The following is a 25,922-nucleotide window of genomic DNA, read 5'->3' on the forward strand; positions in this document are numbered from 1 at the left end:
ATTTATACTTTTCTGAGAAAGGATCCTTGTCTCTCATCAGATTCTCTAAGGGCCCATTGGCCTCTGGAGATTTAGTATCACTGCCTGAAGCCATCATTAGTCCTAGGGAGCTTCCAACTTGGTGGTTCCCTTTTGTGAGGAGGGCCTAAGAGTGAATCTCCTGACAAAAAACAAGCTCTCTTCAGGGAGCGGTTAAGTCCCTTCTGTTTACTCAGTGTCCCTGGAGCCTGGCACAGTGCCTTGCACACAGCAGGCACTCAATAAATGTCTCCTGAACCAACAAACGAATAACTGAATGAGTTTCCTTTTGCTCCATAAGTAAGTGATCACAGATTTAGCAGGTGGTTCCAGTGGGTTGAATGGTGGCCCGTCGAACGATACGTCCACATCCTCTAAGTGTTATACAACACGTGCTGCTTTCACTCGGCACGGTGTTTTCAACACTTCTGCATCTGTCAGTCCCTTCGTTTCTTATGAGCCTGAATAATATTCCGTCGTACGGCCACACAATCACTTGTTTATTCGTTCATCTGTTGACGGGCATCTGTGTTTTTACCCTTTGACGGCTGTGAATACAGGTGCCCTGAACATTTGTGTGCTCGAACATTCAAGTTTTGCTTGAACACCTATTTTCGGTTCTTTTGGAGATATGTCTAGGAGTAGAATTGCTGGGTCCTATGAAAACCCTATGTTTAACTTATCAAGCAACCCTGTTATTAATTTTTGATGTAGGGTATTTGAAGATTATAAATGGAGCCTTTTCACGTGACAAAAAAAAAATCTTTTTTTTTAAAGATAGAAGTTTTTACACTCCTTAGGACCTCAGGATAAAAATAACAGGAACGGGGCGCCTGGGCGGCTCAGTCGGTTAAGCGCCCGACTTTGGCTCAGGTCATGATCTCACGGTTCGTGGGTTCCAGCCCCACATCGGGCTCTGTGTTGACAGCTCAGAGCCTGGAGCCTGCCTCGGAATCTGTGTCTCCCTCTCTGTCTGCCCCTCCCCTGCTCTGTCTCTCTCTCTCTCAAAAATAAATAAATGCAAAAAAAAAAAAAATTAAAAAAACAACAACAGGAAAAATACTTATTAATCTTGACTTGGAAAGAACAGACCCAGCACCACTCTGTGTCGTCTTTGCTGTAACACCTGTTCCTGGGCCTTCCCATTTGTGTGGCAGCACGGGGTCACTGTCATGTAGTCTGTCTAGACCTTTGAACTTCACAGTGTCTGAATGAGGATTATGATCTAGAGGATGTGATTTTTAAAACAAGACTGGACACAGCCTACAGGGCGTAGATTCGGGTGACTGTGGTTTCCGAGACCCCATAGGCATAGCTCTGAGCTTCCCTGAGTAAGATGAGTTCATTAGCACAGAGTCTGACACGTAGTAGATGATCAGTGAATCTAGGCTGAATAAAAACAGAGTTGTCTTGGTGTTTCTCTCAGAGTCCATTTTGTAAAACTAGTGTCTTCATATGTCAAAATAAACACCATACATCTTTAAGTGGTGCGGATTGTGTGCGGGTACAGAGGGAGGTGTGTTTAAAAGTTAGATATAGGATGAGGCAGTTATTTGTATCCCTTGACTTGGATTCACATCTTGACTCTTCTTCTTTCTGCCTGAAGATTTCGACAACTCACAGATGCGTTCTGAGCCTCAATTTTCTTGGCTCAGAAATGGCAACATGAATGTATGTTTCCTAAGATTGCTGTAACATGAATTAAGGCGAGATCCGTAAAGCACAAAGAGCTGTGCCTGGCCGATAAAAGGTGCTCAACAAATCCTGTTTATTATTGTTTTGTTTTCACTAATTTTTTTTTAAGCTGAAACTGATAACGTTCCATGGAGAAAGGACAACACAGTTATTCCATTTGAAGCCTCCATGGGTCAAAAACATAACAGGTTGCTCCAAGAAGCAGATTCTCATTGGAAGTATTAGGCTCTTCAAAGCAATGATAAAATTGGTCTCTCTGTCTTCCATTACATAGATTTTTCCATCTGTCTCCTGGTTTGACTTCTGTTTAATACCTGTGCTATGAAAACACCCAAGCATCGTTCTGTTAGTCTTTATAGCTATGACATAAGTCAGAGTCTGCAGTCTCACAAATGCTCTGCTGTGCCTCCAAGAGTCTGCCGGAGAGAGCCATTGTCAGATTCGCAAATGGTCATTTCAGCCTCCCTCCCCGTGTGGGGCCTGAGACACGATTAACCTGAGATAATTGTGACTCTCTCATTAAAGGAAAGCTGTAGCAAGGGGAAAGAAAAAGGAAAACATTGAGACTGATCAAGACGTTCCATGCTATTTTTTCCTTGCACGTCAGCTGCGTGGGTGCCTCTTGTTCCTCTGTCCTTCAGGTTAGTAAAATCAAGACCAGTTGCTGAAGCTACGAGCTATCCATAAAAGTTAATGTACCACAGGAAATTGGAAGGCGGACAAAATCACTTAAGTGTTCAGGGCCACCAAGCTACCCGTGCATCCCTTGTGAGGTGGTCAGCTCCTGGCGGTGTTTTTGTTGCCCTGGCTTGCAACTTAGCATGATTTTCCTGAGAAAATGAGAGAGCATGTAGACCAAGGGCATTGGCAATAAACCAGGGATACGCTGTTCCCAGCCATGAGCCGTCCAGGGAAGCAGGAACAGTATGTGACGTACCTCAACGTAGGGCCATATCCAAATCATGGCGGCTCATGTTTTTCTTCAGATAGCAGTGTCAGTAGATGACCACACTCAGGGGCGCAGCAAACTCTTTCTTTGGTCTAAAGATTCAAATCTGTGCCCTGGCCATGAGCTGCATAAATGTTGCAGCCAAAATGTTTCAAATTTGTGTTGTGTCATAAAGGTTCCTCCTCAAGCTGGATGTAGTCTTCTTGACTCTTGGCTCAGCAAGGAAGAAGGCTTGAGTCGATGTTCACAACTGAAGAAGGGCTCGTTACACTATGTAGTTGGCTCATTCAGAATGGTTACTGATAAGCAGGGTCAGTGACAAGAAACATGAAGAGATTCAAGCAAAACTGCAAAGGGAGGGGATAAAAGAAAAATTTTGTGCCAAGGAAAATGGAGTGGAAATCTTTGCTTGGTTAAAAAAAAAAAAAAAAAAAAAAAGAACGCTTTCCCAAATATTTTCATATTCAGTGATATACTCTTTGTTCTAAAAATGAGTTTGAGGTTTGGTACCATACTTTACATATATTATTTCACTTAGTGACTTTTCATAGGGGCACCTGGGTGGCTCAGTGGGTTAAGTGTCACACTTCAGCTCAAGTCTTGATCTTGTGGTTCATGGATTCGAGCCCCGCGTCAGGCTCCGTGCTGACAGCTCAGAGTCTGGAGCCTGCTTCGAATTCTGTGTCTCCCTCTCTCTATGCTCCTCTCCCACTTGCACTCTGTCTTGCTCTCAAAATAAATAAACATAAAAAAAAAAAAAAAAACTTCAGTGACTCTTTATAATCTGTAGTTACTATAGTTTCCAATTTTCAGATAGGGAAACTGAGACTCAGAAGAGTGAAGTGAGTTACTTAAAGTTTTAGGGCTGAGAGACTGTGGACTAAAAGTTGTAGAACCAAGTTTTTCAAACTGCTAATCTCGAATCCTTTCTAATCTTTTTGTTGCCATTGTCAAATGAAGTCCAGACCACGACATGCCCGCTGGGATGGCTCTAAGTAGCTAGACTGACCAGACTAAGAATTGCACGTGTGTGAAGGAACTGGGCCTCTCAGCCACTGCTGGTGGGAACGGAAAATGGTACAACCACATTGGAAGACTGTTTGCCAGTTTCTTAAAAAGTTATATGTGTACCTGTCTTGTGACTTGGCAATTCCACTCCTAGTAATTCACCTGAGACAAATGGAAACCTATGTCCACACAAAGGCTTGCTTGTAAATGTTCATAGCAGCTTTATTCAGTTAGCCAAACACTGGAAATAATCCAAATGTCCATCAAGTGGTGGATGGATGAACAGTTGTGGAATAGCCACGTAATGGAGTATTACTCAGCAATAAAAAGGAGCTAATTACTGATCCATTCGATAACATGGGTGAACCTCAAAATCCTTATGCGTAGTGAAAGGAGCGAGTCACAAAGACCACGTATTGTATGATCACATTTAGACAAAATTTCTAGAAAAGGTCAAACTACAGAGACAAAAAGCAGCGCTGGGAATGAGTGGGAGGACTGACTGAAAATGGGCCTTTGATCTTGAAATTCAACTTTTGGGGTTGAAAATATTCTAAGATTAGACTGTGGTGGTGATTGCACAACTGTATAAATTTACTAAAAATCATCAAACCACGTGCAATGGTTAAGTTGTATGGTGTGAAGATGATACTTCAGTAAAGTCCTTTAGAAAAAAAAATGAACCCCAGGACCATTGAGCCAACTATGTGAGCCAACAGCTAAAGGAATGTAGGAAGATTTGCACTAAATGTATTTAACACGCCAAATCCTGCTACTTTGTCCAGTTCAGCAGGATCGTCTCTGCGATCGAAGAGAAGTAAATGACCCCAAATGACCATGTCCTAATGGTCAATGGTGACCCTTAGGAGAGCCTGTCGGGGCAGGAAGGAAGGGGCTATGGCCACTCTGTGTGTGTAACCTGGTGCTCTCTTTCGTTTGTAGTGCGTCTGTGGATCTCCAAGACACGTGCACTTCTTTTTTCTTTTTCTGGTAATAAAACACACTTGCACGCACGTGTGCACACTTACGTACAAGTGATTTGTGAAAAGTCAGGAAGACAAAACCAAGTTCATAAAGGATGAAAAATAAAAATGAGCCATCGTCCTATCCCTCAGAGTCACTGTAAAACATTTGTATAAGTTGAGACTACAATTATCTATCTGTTAGTATAGATAGTTAAAACTCTATAGAGACTTTAGTCAACCGTCAGCTGTCTTGGTAAGGCCCTGTGGGCTCTGGAGCCTTCTGGGTCTGGAGGAAGCTCGAAGTCACCACGAAGCTCCCACCTGGCACCCTGTTTGGGATGAAGGCACTCAAGGGTTGGAAGGATCTCCAGGAAAGGGCAGGGGTTGGTTTTGACCGTCTTCAGTAGCTCCCAGATGTGCCCACGCACCCAAACATCCGAGCTGTGATGTCCCCACCCTCACAGTGGTTTTTCACAGATCACGTCCTGATCTTGCAAGTGTCCCGACTACAGTCAGCAACATAAGTCTATACCTGGGAAGCGTGCACACCACTCCCTCCCACCTCACCCAGTAACAATTTAGGGTGCAAAATAGGATTCATGCCTCAAGTCAGGTCCATTTAAATGGCCAGCGGAAGTCGTGTGTTGAAAGGGACTTTGGAGCGGCACACACACTCTTTGGGAAGGGATGTGATGATAGATTACAGATTCTGCTGTATTGTGGGGGCTCTGAGGAGTGGTGGCCTCTTTTCAATGCATCTTCCACCCTGGTTTAGATGAATATGTGCTGCACAGTTGTAGATTTTTGTTCTCTGAATAGCAATAGGAATGGCCCCCACATAGCCTCTTAGCAGACCCAAATGCCGGTGGAGGAGAGACTCAACCATTTTACATTAGAGTCAGTGTGCATGCACATGGTTGGTTTGTTTGTTTGTCTTCCAACTTATGGGGTCTCTGTTCCAAATAATTCAGGGGCTACCACTTCGGGAGAAGGTGGCATTTGGCATTGGCATTGTCATCCTAGAAGTCTGTGTTTCTGTGGGCTTAAGGTTGTGAAAACTCAGTGACACAGATCGAAGGGTCCTGGACTGATCTGTCTTCCAGTCCTCTAGGGGATTTACTACGTCACCTACAAATCATTGATCAGAGTGTCTGTCACCTGTCCATATGTGAGACCAGGTCTCCATGCATTGACAGGGCATGGCTTCAACATCAAGCAGAAAAGGGGGGGGGGGTCCCTATACCTCTCCAGAGGCTTTCTGGAAGCCAGGTGATAGGCTTCCTCAAGATTGTCTCCTTATGCAGCCAGGACTCTGATTTCTATTTTGTTTCATGACAATGACCCCATTTCTCTTCAGTTAAACGTATTGAAATGCATCATATGCATTTCACTCTACAAATCATATGCTTTCAAAGAAAAAGTTTTAAACATCTGTATTTTTAAGTAATTTTATTTAAAATACCATTAAAAAGAGCATTAACTTTTTGACCCATATTTGTGGTTTTGATACATTTTACTAATTTTGAAATACAAATAATTTTTTCAGTATTTCAAAACCTTGTGTCTCATGCGATGCTCATGTTCTATGTGTATAACAACCACTTTGTTATTGAAAATGTTTTTTTAATTAAAGGTATAAATATTTCTATACATGAAGACATGTAGCTTCACATATAAAGAAAGCTGTCTATAAATTCAGAATCGTAAGCTTTTCATAGGGGAGTCATAGGGGCCCGTTAAAGGACATTTCCTTTGACCTTTCCATTTTACAGATGGGAATACTGAGGTCCAGGCTTGAATATGACTCACCATCATGATGATGGCCAGAACAGACACGATATATCTGACCTATTATTCAGTATTCCTATTTCTGTAGCAGATTGTCTCTATAAACTTCAAACAAAAATCCAATCTTTTAAATATGCAGTGTTTCCTCTTCATCTGTCTTTGTCCCACCAGTCCTTTTAAATCTGAAACTGTCTGCCCAACTCTGCCTAAATATAACCTCAAAAGTTTCAAGTATCGGGGTGCCTGGGTGGCTCAGTCGGTTAAACGCCCGACACTTGGTTTCGGCTCGGGTGATGATCTCGGAATTCGTGAGTTTGAGCCCCACATCGGGCTCTGCCCTGACAACACAGAATCTCATCTCATCTCTTCTCTTCTCTTCTCTTCTCTTCTCTTCTCTTCTCTTCTCTTCTCTTCTCTTCCCTTCCCTTCCCTTCCCTTCCCTTCCCTTCTCTCCCCTTCTCTCCCCTTCTCTCCCCTTCTCTCCCCTTCTCTCCCCTTCTCTCCCCTTCTCTCCCTCTCTCCCTTTCCTTCCCACTGGCACTGTCTCTGTGTCTTTCAAAATAAATAAACTTAAAAAAATTATTAAAAAAAAAAGTCTCAAGCATCCCACCTGTGAGGGTCTCATAGACTTCCAGTATGGTTAATTCTTCAGGAAAATTAATTTCAAGTAAAACAGTTAAAAACATTACCCCCAACTGCATGTAGAAGCAACTGGGTAAATATTTATCAAATATCGAATGAATGAACAAATGGCATTTCTACAATGAATGTAATCATTTCCAACATTCCTGGGGCTTTTTTTTTTTTTTTTTTTTTTTAATGAGGCAGCCAGGAATAATAACCCAACTGCTGTCACCAGACTGGAAGAGGAGGGGATCTCTTCTTCAGTGTCTTTGTCCTTGTTCTTGCAACCTGTTTGCACTGCTGAACTTCCTGAATGCCCTTGTCACCACGGCAGGAGGAGGGGGCAGATGAACTGGAGCCTGGGCACCTGGACGAAAGCCTGGTGATGTTCACAAAGCACCAGGGGGACAAATGAACGGTTGGTGTACGCTTTGGTTCAGCTCAGGGCTGTGTCCACAGCAGAGCCTGGCTCTTCTGCACCGGGGTGGTCCAAGGGGAGTCTTGTAATCTGCCGGTAACACCCGCCTCGAAGGGGCCGGTTTACCCTGGGGTGACTCGAGCTGTGGCCACAGTCCCACTTAAACGCAAATTGAGGCTTACCAGGAAATGGCTCAGAAGGCAGACTCCAGAGAAATGGCTATTACAGTCTGCCCAGGTCAGTCCTTTCAGTCCCCTTGACCTACCTCCTTCCAGTCCTGCCCTCTGTAGACCCTGCCTTTTCCCAGAATGCCACTCGTTAAAGACCAACTGGCAAGAAGGGAGCCGTCTGTGGCCAGGGTACAGATGTCTATCAAGCCTTCCCACCAACCTTTGAAGTGTGTGCTAAGATGTGCAATTGCCTACCTTATCTGATGAGGAATTAGAAAGGAAAAAAGGGCAAGGAGCTCTGTTATTCATCATGGCAAGTGCTTTCCGGAGGCAGCTGGAAGCCCAGCGCCACCTCTATTCACCGTAAGAGTTGAGCAAAATTGCTTAACTGCTTCATTTCTCCAAGTCTCAGTTTCCTCACACGTAAAGTGGGGATAATGAAATAATGTAGGGAAAATGCCTCCTGCATTGAGAGCAAGCACTCAACCATTGTGTTATTAAAACTATTATTCATATTGTCATTATGAAAATGGCCTCCTTGTTTCTAGAAGGGGCTTAAAGGAGAGGCTTGGTTTAAAGGTGAGACAGCAAGCTAGAGCAGGAATAAGGAGACAGGGTGTCAGACAGACGTGGCCTCTGTGGCCTCGGGCAAATGCATTCACTTCTCTGAGCCTCAGTTTCCTTCTGTGTGTGTGTGTGTGTGTGTGTGTGTGTGTGTGTGTGTGTGTGTTACAAGGAGTGTTTTCTCTTTAAATTGAAGTTTATTTATTTTGAGAGAGAGAGAGAGAGTGCACGCTAGGAAGGGACAGAGAGAGAGAGACAGAGAATCCCAAGCAGGCCTTGCAATGTCAGTGCAGAGCCTGATATGGGGGGTCAAACTCAAGCCCTGAGAGATCTTGACCTGAGCCGAAATCAACAGTCAGATGCTTAACTGACTGAGCCACGCAGGTGCCCCTGTGTTAAAATGAGTATTAATGAAAATGCCGTGGAGCACAGGGCAGGAATTCAGTAAGTTCCCACTTTCTCTTTCCCATTCTCTTCCTCACATCTCATTTGCCTAGAGCCAATGCTGGAGGCTACGGACATGCTGTCCCCAGTCTCTGCCCGAGCTCCTCGTTGGTCGTTATTAAAGGACATCTACCGCATGCTCAAATCCCCGGCCAAGTGCTCATCCTCTTCTGTCTCTTGAAGTGAGTCTTAGCTACATGGATATATTCAGTTGGTGAAGAATTGGAGGTATGCACTTATTATATGTGTACGTTTCTGCGTGTGTATTATACTTCCATAAAAAATATATTTCCTAAGCTATCGCAGGTAAAGAGATTTGAATACCATTAGTTACCTGCTGCTCCTACTTGGAACCAAGGAGGGACTAGTACTCATTATCAGAGGTCTGGTTATCCCCCTTCAAATTTACTGTCTCTTCACATTGATTTTTTTTTTTAATAGTGGTACAAATGTTTACCATCTAGCAGAAGTAGTAAGAAACTACGTGGCTCAGTCCATTCCGAACTGAGCCTTTGGTAGATAGCCATTCACTTAGGATGTTGGGAGGGTTCCCTGCCTTTGCCAGGCCATGCGCTTAGGCACTGGAAATATATCTGATGGGACAATCACTGAGAAGATCCCAGTCTCTCTCGAACTTGCATTCTGCAACTCGCAAATGTAGAACACTACCCATAGCGGTAAGCATTTGAAGTGTTCAAGGGGTAAAGAGGCTCCACCATGGCATGAGGAAGGACACCTGCCGGTCAGGAAAGGGGGCTCGGATGAGGCATCCTGAACAGACATGATCTGGAGAGAGAGCAGGGCACTGGCCGTCAGGGTAAAGCAGACCAGCGAGAAAGAACAGCATTTGCTAAAGCTTTAGAGTCTCGCTCCCCTGACTTACAGTTCTGGTTCTGCTGTGTACCACCTGGGTCATCTCTGGTACATCATGGAAACTCTCTGGGCCTGAGCAAATGCCTGCCCCGCGGCCTGTGGCATCTCCTGGCTTACAGGAAGACTCGATGTTATTAATGGCAAAAGGTGTGTCGATGCTCTCCGCTTAGGGTTCAGATGGCAGGTGATGGAAAGACATTGACAGGGGTTAGCGGAAAAAAATTGAAACGTCTCCAGTGTGTCTGGACACAGAAGAATTCTTCTTGCTTTTTTTTCCCCCTAAATGTAGGGATTCAGGAACGTAGTTGTGGGATCACAAAACATCTACTCAACAGTTCCAAGCATACCCTCCTAGGGAAGCCTTCTGCATACGTGTGTGTTTGGCCAAGACTCAAGATTAGAGGTGATCTCCATTGGACCTCCCTAAAGGAGGTGGTCGATGATCCCTTAGACACCTCACTTAGGCCAAGACCCCCCTTCAAGCACATAGATCCAACCATAAAAAGACAAAACATGCATTTGAACTATGTATCTCTACCCCAGTGGCTTTCAAGAGTTGGTCTCATAAAGGAATGTCCCCTACCCCACGCTTTTGATATTGTTATTAATTCCTAGTGAGGTGGAGAAAAGCACCGTCTTCCTGCCCAGTAGACTCAGTGTGGACTCCAAAGAGGGTGTGGGGCTGGCCCTTCACTTCTCGAGTTTGAATTCAGGGATGGTGGAAGATTGCATGAGATGAAGCAGCTCAGAAGACGAGGAAAAGCCCGCTCTAATTTCATTGCTGTGTTCACCACTTTTTTTTTCTTTTTTGAGGGCTCTGCTGCTCCTGGTAAATCAAGTAATAGGTTTCTGTTAAAGACCTTAGCGTTCTGGTCTCAGTGACAGCAGTCTTGCTTTGTAAGCCATTCTCTCCATTTATTATTCTCCCAGTATAGGAGAGTCTTCCGGTGTCTATTCCAAATTAGTATTTCTCTAATTTTCAAGTGTCAGATCTGCCCGGCTCAGATAAAAAACTAGCAACTCAATTTGACAGGCTTTACATTAAGGGGACAGGCTGTTTTGGTGATTATTCAATCTTCTTCTTCTTCTTCTTTCTTTTTTTTTTTTTTTTATCCCCCTATCTGTTTCCTGGTTATAGAGAATTCACTTTGCCCATCTTCCTGACTGTTCATATTGCTTATCTCAAGGTGGGTATCCTCAGAATCCCAACGCATTTCCCCGGCCACGTTTCACAGGAGCTTAGGAAGACACAGGCAAACCTATAAGCGAGACTTGGGTTTCCTAAGCCACAGTGGCAATTTCCTGCTCGATTACAACTCTGTATACCCTTTCGGTTTGCTTGTCAGCGCTGGCCCTGCATGTCCTGGATAATCCTACAGTTGGTGACAGGGTTATTGACTTCTAGGTTTCTAAGGCATCTCTCAGTCAGTTGTGGTTTTTTTTGTTTTTTTTTTTTTTAAGGATTCTCCCTCCCTCTTATTGCTCTGTAGAAACTTGTTCCAGTTCTTTCTCCTGGTACTCTCTGGCCCGTTGAGTACCTGGGAATACTCACACTCTCTTATCTAGTCCTACCGATTGGTGTTGTTTTGAGCTATGCCCACTTTGCGCCTCCCACCCTCTCTCTTATTTTTATAAACAGACTCCATGATAATATATATACTGCAGATGGACGGCAGCCAGCACGTTCTCTTTTGTGCTGAGAAAGTTTCCATCTTTCAACTAGTTTACATGACTTCCCTGCACATCCTACCTTATAATCTTTTTATAAATTTTGGTTTACACTGTAATAATGTAGGACACTTAAGGTTCTGTTTCTTTTCTGCCCTGTCTTTTCTTTCACCAGCTCTCTTTAAATTTTTTTTTTAATTTTTTTTTCAACGTTTTTTATTTATTTTTGGGACAGAGAGAGACAGAGCATGAAAGGGGGAGGGGCTGAGAGAGAGGGAGACACAGAATCGGAAACAGGCTCCAGGCTCTGAGCCATCAGCCCAGAGCCTGACGCGGGGCTTGAACTCACGGACCGCGAGATCGTGACCTGGCTGAAGTCAGATGCTTAACCGACTGTGCCACCCAGGCGCCCCAAATTTTTTTAATGTTTATTTATTTTTGAGACACAGAAAGAGACAGAGTGTGAGCAGAGGAGGGGCAGAGAGAGAGAGAGGGAGACACAGAATCCAAAGCAGGCTCCAGGGTCTGAGCTGTTAGCACAGAGCCCGATGCGGGGCTCGAACTCACAGACCGCGAGATCATGACCTGAGCCGAAGTCAGACACTCAACCGACTCAGCCACCCAGGCACCCCCCCACCTCAGCTATGTTTAAAAGCCGTTCTAAAACTTCTTCTTTTAAGATTATACCCTTCACACCTCAGTCTAAATAATGGCTATTTTTGGTCACGCCCTTTCTTTCTCCTGCACTTTGGGTTTCATCTAGCTCCTGCCCTACTGTCCTTCTGTAAAAAGGGCGCATTTCCCGTTACCCTCCTGAGACAGCATCTCACCAATTCTCTGTTGTAATCAACAGATAGATTTTGAATGTCTGACTCTTTATGAAAAAAATAAAATAAAAGGATTTTCAAGGGTAAGACCTGCCATCTTGTGAACGTCAAAGAAGTTTTCTCATTCACCTTTTTTCTTCTTTCTCTCCCACTCTTTAATTTGTTAATGCTTTCGACTTACTTTGCTTTGGATAATTTTCAAAGAACCACTTCCCCCAAGAGATCTCTAAAAGGCAGAAGTTCTGGCTATTAAAGATTTGCCATTCTCAGAACAACCCAGTTAGGGTACCCTCAGGTTATTTATAACTGGATTTTATCTCAGAAAATTAACTAAAAGAAGATTAACCAAAAATCTAAAGGAAAATGCCTTAAACACCTCATCTATTATGCTGTGCTCAAACAGATATTTTCATCTTAACAGCTTGGCAAACCCAGTGGAATGCTCTTTCTAGTTTGGGGCATAAAATAAGATAACACTCTGAATTCCTACAGGAAATCTTGAAACGCTACTTAAAATTAAGGCATAAAGTATGAAAATGTGAGTTTCCTCTGTATAGTCTTATTACTTTGCCTGTTAACTTAAGTGGTTCCCATTTCTGATGGTTCGAAGAGCCCCAGGACATTTAAATACCTCTTCTAGAAACAAATACTTTTCCTTAAAAGCCCTCCCAGATTACGACTAAGTCATGAGCTTGAATCGGTAATGCAGAAGGTCTTGTGTTTGGACATTTCCCTCATCTTCTGATTTACCCAAATGAGAGAGGAAGCCAGAAAAGAGTCCTACTTCATCCATCGAGGATTTTGTTCATTACATCTCATTTCAGGCCAATTAAAAGACAAAGTGTTCACAACAAGATACAAGGACTTTGATTTGATGTCTGCCCCGCCTGCCTTCACACTCAGACCTGTTTGCCTCCTCCCTCTGACCTGCCGGCCTCCTCCCTTTGACCTGTCTCCATCTTCTTTTCTCTCATCCTTCTTCAGCCATTCCTCAAACCAGGTGTGCTGCTGTCCCGGGGGTTTTGCTTCTGCAGTTTCCTCTGTCTGGAATGTTCTTATATAGTGCCTTGGGCTATTCCTCTCCAATCAGGGCTTTGATCCAAAGTCACTTTCTCGGTGAAGTCTTTCCTCACCACTTGTTTTAAAATAGTAACCTGCGTCCTGATCTCTGTACCCTCCTCCTTTCCCCCGATGCATCTTTCTTAGTCCATCATGTAGATACAGATGTGAACATTTATGTTCATTCTCCTGCCCTCCAGAATGTACGTTCATGAGATGTTTATCTGTTTTGCTCACTAGGGCCTACAGGAGTGCTCAACACATGGAAGGCAGTTAATAAATGTTTGTGGAATAAGTGAATCCAGAACTACCCCTGGATAGATAATACCCAACTCACTCTATCATAGCACCACAGGTAGTCTGTTACGCATTTTGCAGGCTAGCCAAACAGTCTAAGAAGTTAAGTGCCTTGCGTAAGATCCCCAAGATCACCAACTGGATGAGAGGGGATTTGAAATGAATTCTGGTCAATTCCAGATTCCTCTCGTCTGCTTCTTAGATGTCCAATAAATTAGAATTTTTTAATAGGCTCCCAAAGACCCGTTCTCATTTGTGTCTGTCAGTGGAGACAAGCTCCCTGGAAGCCGCCTCTCTAGATATCTTAGAATACCTTCTCCTGGTTCCAGAAGTATCCACTGGGGTTTTGAATCTCATTGTCCAACTCCTGAATAGCTGTCTTATTTGGGGAGGTGAGGTGGCATAATGATCAGGAGAGCAGAATGAGGAAGGGAATCCTGAGCCACAACCCATTAGCTGCGTGATCTTGGACAGACGATGTAGCCTGCCTGAGTTGCCGTTAAGTACATCCTGAGTGGTAGTCTGGTATGGCATTGAAAAGCATACCCCTTGCAGGAAGTCCCCGGGGTTTAATCCCTGGCCCTGTCATTGTGTAATTGGTCACAACTTCGGGGCAAATGAACTTCTGTAAATCTCAGTTTACTGCTCTGCTAAATGGGATAATAGGAATCATAACAATGTTACAGGGTTTTGGAGGAGGGTCACATGAAATGATACCTATAAAGGACTTGGTTCATTCTCTGAAGCACACTAGCTACATTGTTAGCTGTTATCATGATTCTTATTACCATCTATTTCATAGGGTCACCATGAAGACTTGAGATACTTTGTGTAAAGAATGTAGCACCCTGCTTGGTGCATGTAAGGATTCAGTAAATGTTATCAATGTTATTCCTTAATTGCCTCTATATCCCCCTTCCCTCTAATACCCAGCAGTCTGGCTTCTACCCAGCTATGTTCCTGAAATTGCCTTCTTCAAAGCAACAAGTTCTAACTTCTATAACCCTAAGTATTTGTTCAGGCAGAAAAACCCAGGGAGGAAAATCAAGGAGGTTGAGTGGAAGCTGCATAGCCTTCAAGGACACAGACCTCGGTTTCGTCACCCGGAAAAAGGGCCAATAGCTCTTGCTGGCAGTTTGCTACAACAATGTGGGGATATGTGGATTTTTCATCTCCATTTGAAATACAACAAATCCTTGATCGGGGTGGGAGGGAGGCTCTGTCATGATGACAACCGCAGTAGTGACGATGTTGTTCTTTCAGTTGTCTTATTTCAAACTTCCAATTAGTCTATTGATGCCTTATGGGCAGATATGTCTTATGATATTTCAGGATCTCTTCCACATCCCCAGATATCTAACACCATCCTGGACCTAGGGCCAATTCTCAAAAAACAAAAACAAAAACAAATCGGTGATTGATAACGTGACCACTAAACCCATTTTCCCATTTGCTTTCCAAGAGGCAACACTGTTGTGCCTACAAGCACTTTCTAACAGTCTGTCATCTCTAGGGTCTTTTGTATTATTATTCAGCTTCAGCCTTTTATTTTTTCCCAAACATTTGGAAAGCCTGTACGATGGTTTCAACTGATCAAGAATTTATATGAAAATGTCGATCTAGTAAAAGGGTGAAAGCAGAGAGAATGACCCAAGTTCATGGTGCCACGTGCAACCTGCCACACAGTTGTTTTTGTGAGTTACAAACCCGGGGTCTATTTTGTGGCTTATTTCATAATCTTGCAGAGATGTTGGATCAAATCAAGCGTCAGAAAAGACGCCAGCCCCAAACGGAGGTGACTTTGCTGTATTTGCAGTTTTCCCTCTTATTAACATGAAAACACTTTACATGGTTGGAAACATCTAAAGGCTATTTTTTATTTTATTTTCCATTACTTCACTCTGCTGCTTTAACCCGTACCTGTGGAAATGAGACTGTCACCTGCTTTTAGCATCCTGTTTTCTTTCGTGTTTGTAATGAAGCCTTCTGGGAATCACGCGATTACAAAAATGAGTTACAAATCCTCATTTGGTATACAAAAGTCTGTAGCTGCCTTCCTTCTCTGTTTAAATAGTCTACAAAACAAGAAATAATTAGTCGAGCACTATCGGTAATTAAGCACATAAGATGAACATTAAAGAAACTGCAATCTTGCATCATTTTGGAGGTGGATAGGCAGGTTTCCGCGTTTGGAATCCGGCCAAAATGCCCATCTTCATTCCCTCTGCTCCTTATTTATTACCAGCGAGGGAATTTTCTTGCCTAACTTGCTGATGTGCTCTTGCCGGAGGTCCGTCCGAGAGTTCATGTAAGTGTGAGCCGCTGTTTTGTTTTTCTGGTTTTTGGTTTTTTGTGTTTTTTTTGGGGGGGGGGGGTTGTTTTGTTTTTTGACAACACCACCGTTGGGAAAGGATGATTTCAAAGAACTTGATATATTAAGAGTGGAAAGACGATGCTTCCCCCCAACACAGGGAGTGCGTTTTGAACTTGAGATCAGTTCACAATTCAGAGAACTGGCCTGCCTTCGTGCACATGACATCTGCTCAGAAGTATTTATAAAACCCTGTTTCTGTTTTTCTGAACACTCCTTCTCATTTGGTGTTTCCTCTTCAGGCCCCTTGAAATCTTGTCAACATCGTCACCACTACACAGGGAAACTCTGAAAGATTTGGCAGTGTGAGTTAGCCAGGCTTTTCTGGAAGACCAAAACTTCTCGAAAACTGATTTATAGGTTTTGATGAAAATGTATTTATTTCCAAGGAAAATACGAAGATCAAACTTTCCAACCCGTTTAGACTGGAAAATTAAATATTCATCTAATAAACACTTGGGCGTACCTGTTATTTGCCAGGCACAAAAGGAATAGTGTCCTTGAGGCAGTGACTGTCAGGCTTTGTGATCAAGCCTAATTAAGACTCAATGTTGAGTACTTTTGTCACATTGCGCTGCATTCCTACTAGTTCCATGATGTGAAATCTAGATAGAAAAGATTTGTGCATGACGTGCCAGATTTCCATTAATCACCCAAGAAGTAATAGAATGAGCCGTGATTTTTCTTGTGGCTTTTCTACCCCCAGATGGTTCTGTTGCTTGCATGGTTTCAGTAGTGCCTCTATGGATATAGGCATTTTTCTCTGGAATTAGAAAGAACTACAGTAAATAGCATTCTCCATTTCACCTGTGATTTCTTTTTTACAGTTAGATAAATGCCGTAAGGTCAACACTTCCTAATGTATGTATAGTATGTTACAGTTTCCAAAGCGCTCCCTACACAAGCATATCTAGGGAGCGAGGACAATATTAATTTCCCCATTTTATAGCTGCTGGATAACAAGCCCAGAGAGGTTCAGTGGCTTGCCCAAGATGACACAGTGATCTAGCAGAGCCAAGAGGATCTTTTTCATCACACACGCCTCCCTGTAAAGATGGAGAGGCCCATAGAGATGGAGAAGGATCATGTTCACACCATATATCTTAAATATCAAGTTTTCACACAGCCATAGTATTTTTTTTTAAGTATTTGAGCATCCATACATTTAGCCAAGATTTACCAAGTGCCTTTGCTGTGTGGTTGCGACAGCCATGAACAGGCAGATGTGAATGTGGGTAAGCTAATTGACCCAACTGGATTCCTTTTCTCATCAGCGAAATACAAATAAAACACATGAAGTGCAGTCCAGTGATATCCTGAATGAGATCCTAAAGCAGAAATGAGAAAATTGTAATGACCTGGTGCTATCCAAATAACATTTGTTGCTTACTTAATAGTAATGTACCAGTGTTAATTCCTTAAGGTTACCTTGGTCATGTGGGATGTCGACATCAAAGAAAATGGGATGAAGCGTATACAGGAACTCTGTGAACTCTCTTTGCAACTTTCCTGTAGAAGTAAAATTATTCTGAAATTAAAAGATTATTTAAAGAAAAAACCCCACTTACTCACAGTAATTGCATTAGTCAGTTTGCACTGCCATAACAAAAGACCAGAGATTTGGTTGACTTAAATAAGAGAAATTTGGGTTTCCATAGTTCAGGAGGCTGGGAGGTTCAAGATCAAGGTGCTGGCTCATGTGGTTCATGGTAAGGGCCCTCCTAGTGGCTTTCAGATGGCTTCTTTCTCGCTGTGTCCTCACGTGGCAGAGGAGAACCCTGATGTCTCTCTTCTTATAAGAACACCAATCGTGTGACACGAGGGCCTCACCCTTATGACCTCACTTAACCTTCATTATCTCCTTATAGGCCCTTTTTCCAAATACAGTCACATTGGGAGTTAGGGCCACCACATAGCAATTTGAGAGGGACACATTCGATCCACAGCAATAACAATTATTAAATCATTTGGAAAGATTTGTTAACAGTATCTACATAAACCGAACATGAGAATATGTGATCACCTGGCAATTCCACTCCTTAAGTATATGTTCACCAGAAGACAAGTACAAGAATATGAATAGCAGCATTAATGATGACTTAAAACTATAAGCTACCCAAGTGTCTACCAGAGATAGGATGGATAAATAAATCATGGTATTTTCACACAGTGGGACACTGCACACTTAGGAGCATAAATGCACCAACAACTAAACCAAATAATATGGATTAACCTTACAAACATTATATTGTCAGAAAGAAGGCAGATACAGAAGACTGCATTCCATGTGACCCCATTTATAGGAAGTTTATTAAAAAAAAAAAACAAACTATCCATGTATTGAAGTCACAGGTAGAGACAGGAAGGGGGCATGAGTGGGCTCTCAGATGTGCTGATATTCGGTTACTTGATCAGGGTGCTGGGGTATGTTCAGTTTGTGAAAATACATTTAGTGACTCACATATGTTTTGTGCTTTTTTTTTTTTTTGAGTGTATATTTTACTCCAATGAAAAGTTCAGACACACCCAAAATCTTATCCCCTGGCAGTTGAGAGAATCAAGTAAGGTAATGAACATAAAGCATTCTCATTACATTTCATTTATTTTTCTTCTCTTCGTTCCCAGTCTCAATTTACATAGCCAGAGACCCTGCCACATCATCTGGTTCTTACCCATGTCATGGGGTTACTCCTCCCACAGCACAGCGTTTTCTTCTTGACCCAATGGCACCCGTGGTGTAATGAGCGTCATGGCAACACTGAAATGTCTCAAGATCTCCTCTCGTGTGTGGGGTACATTACCTGGTCAACTAACTCTTCAAGGAGCTCATTCTTGGTGGTGGTGGTAGTGAGGGGGATATTACTAATCACTCTGAACTTTTTTTTTAGTTCTTATCATTTGTAAATGGGAAAGGAGCATGGAAAAAAAACATACTCCTGCCTTCTTCCATCTGTATTTTCTTTACTAAATTATCCAGTCTTATAAATATTTGAATAACATTTGGTCAGGATAAAATCTTTCCTGTCAGCTCAGTACAAGAACACTTTTTGGCTCCTGAGACCATAACAGTCAGATAAATTAATATTGATTTGTTAGAAAATAGTTTTCACTCTGTCTAAACATCTTATTCTGGGCTCTTGAACCAAAATTATGAATTTAAAAGCAGCAAAATAGTTCTTCACAGTTTTCCCAGTGAAACTAATTATGGGCGGATTGTGAAAAATGTATTGGATGTGATTTCTAACATAGAGTTCTGCTAACCAAAATTCACAGAAACCTGAGGCTCGATGTCTGATTTATTTGAGCAAGTTGCGATTTGGTAGACTGGAGAATATATGTAAATAGTTTTTGCAATTTCCACAGGGATAACTCAATACATTAATGTCTCATGTATGGCAGAAGATGAAGGGGGAAACTTTTTTTTTAGTGATTCCTTATATTTTAATGTAATAAATGGTCACTGATAAACAATATAATATTAAATGTATAATACTGTAATAATTTTATGACCTCACAGACTGCAGAACAAAGCTTGATTTGTTACTAAATTGTTAATGTGGCATTCAATTCTTTGTCGAGTTTTATTGAGAAGTAATTGACATACATCACTGTCTAAATTTAAGACATACAGCATGATGGTTTGATTTACATAGATTGTGATGATTACAATAGGTTTAGCTAACATCCATTTTCTCATATACATACAATAAAAAGAAAAGAAAAAACAGGAAAAAAAATGTTTTCTTGTGATGAGAACCCTTAGGGTTTACTCTCTTAACAGCTTTTCCATCTATCATACTGCAGTGTTAGCTCTCGTGACTGTGCTGTACATGATATCCCTAGAGCTTACTTACCTTCTGACTAGAAATTTGTACCTTTGACCACCTTCCCTAATTCCCCCTTTCCTGACTCTTCATCTCCGGTAACCTTAAGTCTAGTCTCTACGAGATTGCTTTTGTTTGTTTGTTTATTCCACATTTAAGTAAGATTATACAGTACTTCTCCTTGTCTGTCGGACTTACTTCACTTAGCATAATGCGTTCAGGGTTCACCCACACTGTCACAAATGGTAGGATTCTCTCATTGTTTATGGCTGAATAATATTCCAGTGTGTGTGTGTGTGTGTGTGTGTGTGTGTGTGTGTGTGTGTGTGCGCGCGCGCGCGCATGTGTGTGTATGTATAATATGATATGTTATATACATATATATAATGTTATACACACACACACACACACACACACACACACATCTTCTTTATCCATTCATCCATCAGTGGACACTTAGATTCTACATCCTGGCTATAAATGCTGCTACAAACATGGGGGTGAGAGCTCTTCAAGTTAGTATTTTCATTCCCTTTGGATATATTCCCAGAAGGAGAATTGCTGGATCATATGGTTTTCCTTTTTATAATTTTTTGAAGATCCTCCCTACTCTTTCCCATAGTGGTTATACCAATTTACAAACCCACCGACAGTGCACAAGGATTCCCTTTTCTCCACATCCTTGCCAGCATTTGTTACCTCTTATCTTTAGATGATGGCCATTCTAACAGGTGTGAGATGATACCTCATTGTGGTTTTAATTTGCATGTCCCTAATGATTAGTGATGTTGAACATCTTTTCACATATCTGTTGGTATTTCGTATATCTTCTTTGAAGTGTCTTTTTAAGTCCTTTGCCCGTTTTTTAATTGGGTTGTTTGCTTGTTTTTATGCTATTGAGTTGTAGGCGGTTTTTAAAAAATTTTTTGGACATTGACCCATTCATTATCAGATATGTGGTTTGCAAATATTCTTTTCCATTCTGTAGACTGTCTTTTCACTTTGGTAATGTTTTTGGTTTGTTATTCTGTTTTGCTCTGCAGAAGCTTTTTAGTTTGATGTAGTCCCACTCATTTATTTTATTTTATTTTTTTCATTTTGTTGCTTGTGCTTTAGGTGTCTTTCATGTACCAAAAAATCATTACCAGGAATCCTTACCAAGACCCGTGTCAAAGAGATTTCTTTCTATGTTTCCTTCTAAGAGTTTCATGGTTTCAGGTCTTAAATTTAACTCATCCATTTTGAGTTAATTTTTAGGAGTAGTGTAAAGAGGGGTCCAATTTCTTTTTTTTTTTTTACATGTGAATATCCAAGTATCTCAACCCCATTTATTGAAGGAAGTTTCTTTCCTCCATTGAGTATTTTTGGCTCTCTTGTCAAATATTAATTGACCAGGTATGTTTGGGGTGCTTTCTGGGCTCTCAGTTTTGTTCCATGGGTCTATTTGTCTGTTTTTATGCCAGTACCCTTTTGGTTTGATGACTATAGCTTTACAGTGCTTAAAATCAGAAAACGTGAGGGGTGCCTAGTTGGCTCAGTCGATTAAGCATCCAACTTTGGCTCAAGTCATGATCTCATGGAGGCTGGTGAGTTCCAGCCCTGCGTTGGGCTCTGTGCTAACAGCTCAGAGCCTGGGGCTTGCTTCAGATTCTGTCTCTCTGTCTCTGCCCCTACCCCACTCGTGCTCTGTCTGTCTCTCTCTCAAAAATAAATAAACATTAAAAATATTTCTATAAAAATAAATCAGAAAACGTGGTATGTCCTGCTTTGTTCTTCTTTCCCAGGATTTCTTTGGCTATTTGGAGTCTTTTGTCGTTCTATATAAATTTTAGGAGTTTGGTTTTTTTCCCTACTTCTGTAAAAAATACCATTAGAATCTTACTAGGGATTGCACTGAGTAGATGCCTTTTGGTAGTATTGACATTTCAGCAATATTAATTCTTCCAATCCATGAACTTGGTATATCTTCCCACTTATTTGTACCTTCTATTTCTTTCATAAATGTCTTGTAGTTTTCAGAGTTGATAACTTTTATTTCCTTTAGTTTATTTTATTTCTAAGTATTTTATCATTTTGATGTTATTGTAAATGGCATTGGTTTATTTCTTTTTCAGAAAATTCATTGTTAGTGTATAGAAACACAACTGATTTTTGCATATTAATTTTGTATCTACAACTTTACTGAAATCATTGATTAGATCTAAGAACTTTTTTGGTTGAGTCTTTAGGATTTTTTTATATGTAAAATCATGTCATTTGCAAATAGAGGTAGTTTTACTTCTTCCTTTTAATTCTGGTGCTTTTTTTCCTTGCCTGCTTGCTCTAGCTAGGATTTCCAGTACTATGTTGAATACGAGTGTTGAGAGTAGGTACTCTTGTTTGTTCCTAGCGGGAACCTTTTTTTTTAACTGATAATTTGATTTATCTAATAGAAAGATCAGATTTGTTTTCTTTCTTACCTAGTTCTTAAATATACCTAGTATATTAAAGAATAGCCTACTCATCTACTACATAGTCATGCAGTGTGTAGAGTTTGACTGTATTTATATTTATCTTTTAATTACATCAATGTATAGGAATGGCAATGGAAAATTTAAATTTTTTTTAATGTTTGTTTATTTTTGAAAGAGAGACAGAGCATGAGCGGGGGTGGGGACAGAGAAAGAGGGAGACACAGAATCTGAAGCAGGCTCTCAGCTCAGAGCCCGACGCAGGGCTCGAACCCACGAACCATGAGATCATGACCTGAACCAAAGTCAGCCACTTAACCAACTGAGCCACCCAGGCACCCTGACAATGGAAAATTTAAATAGTAAAAGTAAGAAAATAAAGCATTGTCTATATGCCCATGCCCATTTTAAACACTTGAGTTTTTTTCTTTTAGAAAATGCATTTTTGTTTTTTGCCTCACAAAACTCTTAATACATTTAATGCACTCAGTATCCTACTTTTTAAACTCAATATTATATGAGACAATGGTGATTTTGTATGTGTGACTCTTTTTTTTTTTTTTTTTGGTGATTTTTGAATGGTGGCTTAGCAAAGGAACATTTCCTCCTTTTTTGGACATTTAAGTTGCTTCCAATTTTTAAGAATACAACATTGAACACCTCTGTGCAAAAATCCTTATCTGAATTGCAGATATTTTTAAGATAGGTATCTACAACTGCATCTCCCATCCAAACTATTTTGAGATCCTTGATACATATGTCCAATTGCCTTCCAGAAAATATAAGATATTATCAAGAAAAAAAATATATATATACATATATATATGTATATATATATATATATATATATACACACACACACACATACACACACACATATATATATAGAGAGAGAGAGAGAGAGGAAAAATATTATCAATGAAAAGAAAAAATAGAACATAGAGGCAGCTATAGCTAAACACAAAGAAAGACTCTGAAATTCTGGTTTCCATCTACATCAGCTGTATGGTTAAAGACCTTATGCAAAGTCCTCCCTTTTCTGGAAAGCATCCTCGGAGTCTTATAGGAAAACAATGAACAGCTATAGGGTCAAGGCTACTTTTTCCTTGAACTAGTTCACTAAAGCCTCTATAATGTGAAAGCAAATATGAAATCCTTAAAGTTTATAGTCTGCTGGGTTGAGAAGGAGAAATTTCAGTTTTCATAATGTCAATCTCAAGCCTTTTCTGAAATTGGAAGTGACAGTCTAGCCATATATAATATACATATATATATATATATATACACACACACACACACACACACACACACACAACACACACACACACACACACACACACACACACACACACACACAGAATGGAACCTGAGTCTAGTGCTAGGTTTGGGGACTGAACTATTTTCTACCATAGATTAAGCTGACTAGACCGTATGTCAAAAAAAGAGTCTCAATGTCAACTTAATCCATTGTCACCGCTGTAAAATGCTATTTCATTATACAAGCAATTCCCTCGTGGATTTCTCCTGATTTTCTATGCAGCTCAAGTCTATTTTAATCTGTTGTGGCTTTTTCCCCCCTCTCTCCCAACTACCACCGTTTTGGAATCATTAAATCTATTTGCTTCCAAGTCACCTGTTTGATATTTACACAAATTATCCAAGTGAAGTAGGAGTGAAGTGCAGGCAACAAAATGTACTTACAAACAACCCAACCAACAACCCTTAAGAAATAGCTACAATTTGGGATGAGCACTGGGTGTTGTATGGAAACCAATTTGACAATAAATTTCATATATTTAAAAAAAAAAAAAAAAGAAAAGAAATAGCTACAAATGGTGCAAAACATTCCAGGACATTTGAATCATTTTCCTTGGAAGCTAAATAAGTGGCTGAAAATCCCAAACCCCGCTGCGTAATGTGCGTGTGTGTACGAAAGGGTCAGATAGAATGATGTAAGGGTGGATTCCATATAATAGTTGTGTTTGAATTCCCCAAGTCTTTTAAAGATAAGTGTTTTCCAGACGTGACAAAAGAAAGGAAAATTTCCAAATCAAAATTCCCATTTGCCTTTCGGGATGTTGAATTTTCTTCACATTTGTGCAATTAAGGGTTTTGCTGAGTGAGCTTAGGACTCTGTCTCTTTAAGTGTTTAACAGTAATTGGTTCGTGTCCTAGTGTTCATTGAAAATCCTAGACATTTCATGTAAAATCTTCTTAATGAGGGGATGAATTTTTCATTCACATTAGAAAGCTCACTCTGACAAACAATTTCTAAATAAAACTTTAGCGACATGACATCCTACATTGGACCTGACAGAGAGGACAGGTGCATTAGAATATAACTGTATGGCGATCCTTCAAGCTGTCAGCCATGAATATTTTATTTCTTAATGAATCATCTTTGTGAAATGAACTTTCTTGTTGTAGTGTCAGTGCCATTTACAACAAAAAGCTGGCTCCTTTTAAAAGGTGAGCTCCATAAAGATGCTGATGCCTGCATAAAATGCTTAACCCTACCTGAGGTGTAGGGCAATTTGGGGCTATGCATTTCCCTTCGCTTTCTGAAAGTGACTTGAGAGCTCACTTCGGCTAGCGCGCTCGGATCGTGGGGAACACTTTCCCTTGATTCAGTGCTTCTTTTCTCAGAACTCAAATTCCAGGTAACCACTCATTGGCAGCCACTTTGGCCGCTGAGGTCTGCTTCTTCTGAGGTGTCATGGCTAGTCTTCCGCTTACCGTTTTTGCGATCTGGCTTCTAACACGCTTAGACCCACAAGGCGCTCGCTCTTAGCTCAAGCTAACTGGTAGCGCTGGGCAGGGAGACTTTCTCTGGTCCCCGCTCCCTCTCTTCATCTCAGAGACCACTCTTGTTTGTTTGTTTCCAGTGACGGAGGAAGCTTTCATTCTGACAGTGGCTTAAGTAGATCTCCCCCCTGAGGGAGCCAAAACTTATTTTTATGTTGCCACTAAGAGCCTCCTGAGATATTTCTGTGGCTCGGTGTGGAATCATTCTGCTCATCTCTAGACACAACACAGACAACAGAAGCTGTTCGCCCAAAATAACCCAGAGTGAGTGCTATGCCCTTTACCGCTAACTGGGCTCTTGGTATAGTCATGAGACAATATTGACCTTCTTCCTTCCTTTCTTTCTTTCTTTCTTTCTTTCTTTCTTTCTTTCTTTCTTTCTTTCTTTCTTTCTTTCTTTCTTTCTTCATGGTCTCAACTGTGTTCTGAAGACAGCCTAGCAATCCTGTTTACTGAACTTGGTTTCTCTTCTGTCCCTCATAGTGGCTATCTCAAGCTTCTCCATTTTCCCCAAGTCCCACCTCTCCCCGATGTGATGTTCTTTCCTTTGAAATCAAAGAAACCTCAGTGGTCAGCCCCTCAACACTACCCCCACCTCCCTATCCTCAGCTTCCCCCGAAACTGGCCAACATTTACCCCCATCCCCGCCTCCTTCCCCTTCACAGTGGAGATGTCTCTCTTTGGATTCAAGTTGGGATCAGTTTGGCCACCTGTGCTGTGGACCCTACCCTTCAGGAATGTGGCTTAATCAATAAAGGGACAGGGGTCAGTGCCAGGCTTGGCACATCGCAGCCATGATCTGTTTTTATAAGTAAAATTCTGTTGCAATACAGCCGCGCTCATTTGTTTGTTTATGTTTCGTCTATGGCTGCTTCCATACTCCAACAGCAGAGTTGAGTACGACAGGGACTGGACGGCCCACAAAGCCTACGATGTTTTCTATCTGGCCCCTTGCAGAAGATACTTGCCGACCCTGATTTATACCATGGGTCAGAAGCCTGAACCCTGCAAACTGGGCTCCCCATCTCGGGGTCTGCGATGAAACCCAAGTGGAATCGGTGGGTCTCAGAGTAATAATTCTTGCTCTCCACAGCTTTCACTTCAC

The 25,922-nt window shown here is 41.4% G+C and overlaps 1 protein-coding gene and 1 long non-coding RNA gene across 2 annotated transcripts in view; one reads left to right on the top strand and one right to left on the bottom strand.

Moving 5' to 3' along the window:
* WWOX (WW domain containing oxidoreductase) overlaps nucleotides 1-25,922 on the top strand; it is a 977,838-nt gene that overhangs the window by 662,817 nt on the left and 289,099 nt on the right. The gene's annotated exons all lie outside the window — the stretch shown is intronic.
* Nucleotides 15,027-17,656, bottom strand: LOC132690915 (uncharacterized). The gene is made up of 3 exons (XR_009615531.3): nucleotides 17,167-17,656; nucleotides 16,919-17,066; nucleotides 15,027-16,501 (listed from the first exon to the last, which is right to left on the bottom strand). It is a non-coding gene; the product is annotated as an uncharacterized LOC132690915 (long non-coding RNA).

The sequence above is a fragment of the Panthera onca genome, chromosome E2, assembly GCF_046562875.1.
Source record: "Panthera onca isolate mPanOnc1 chromosome E2, mPanOnc1 haplotype 2, whole genome shotgun sequence".
Classification (NCBI taxonomy): Eukaryota; Metazoa; Chordata; class Mammalia; order Carnivora; family Felidae; genus Panthera; species Panthera onca.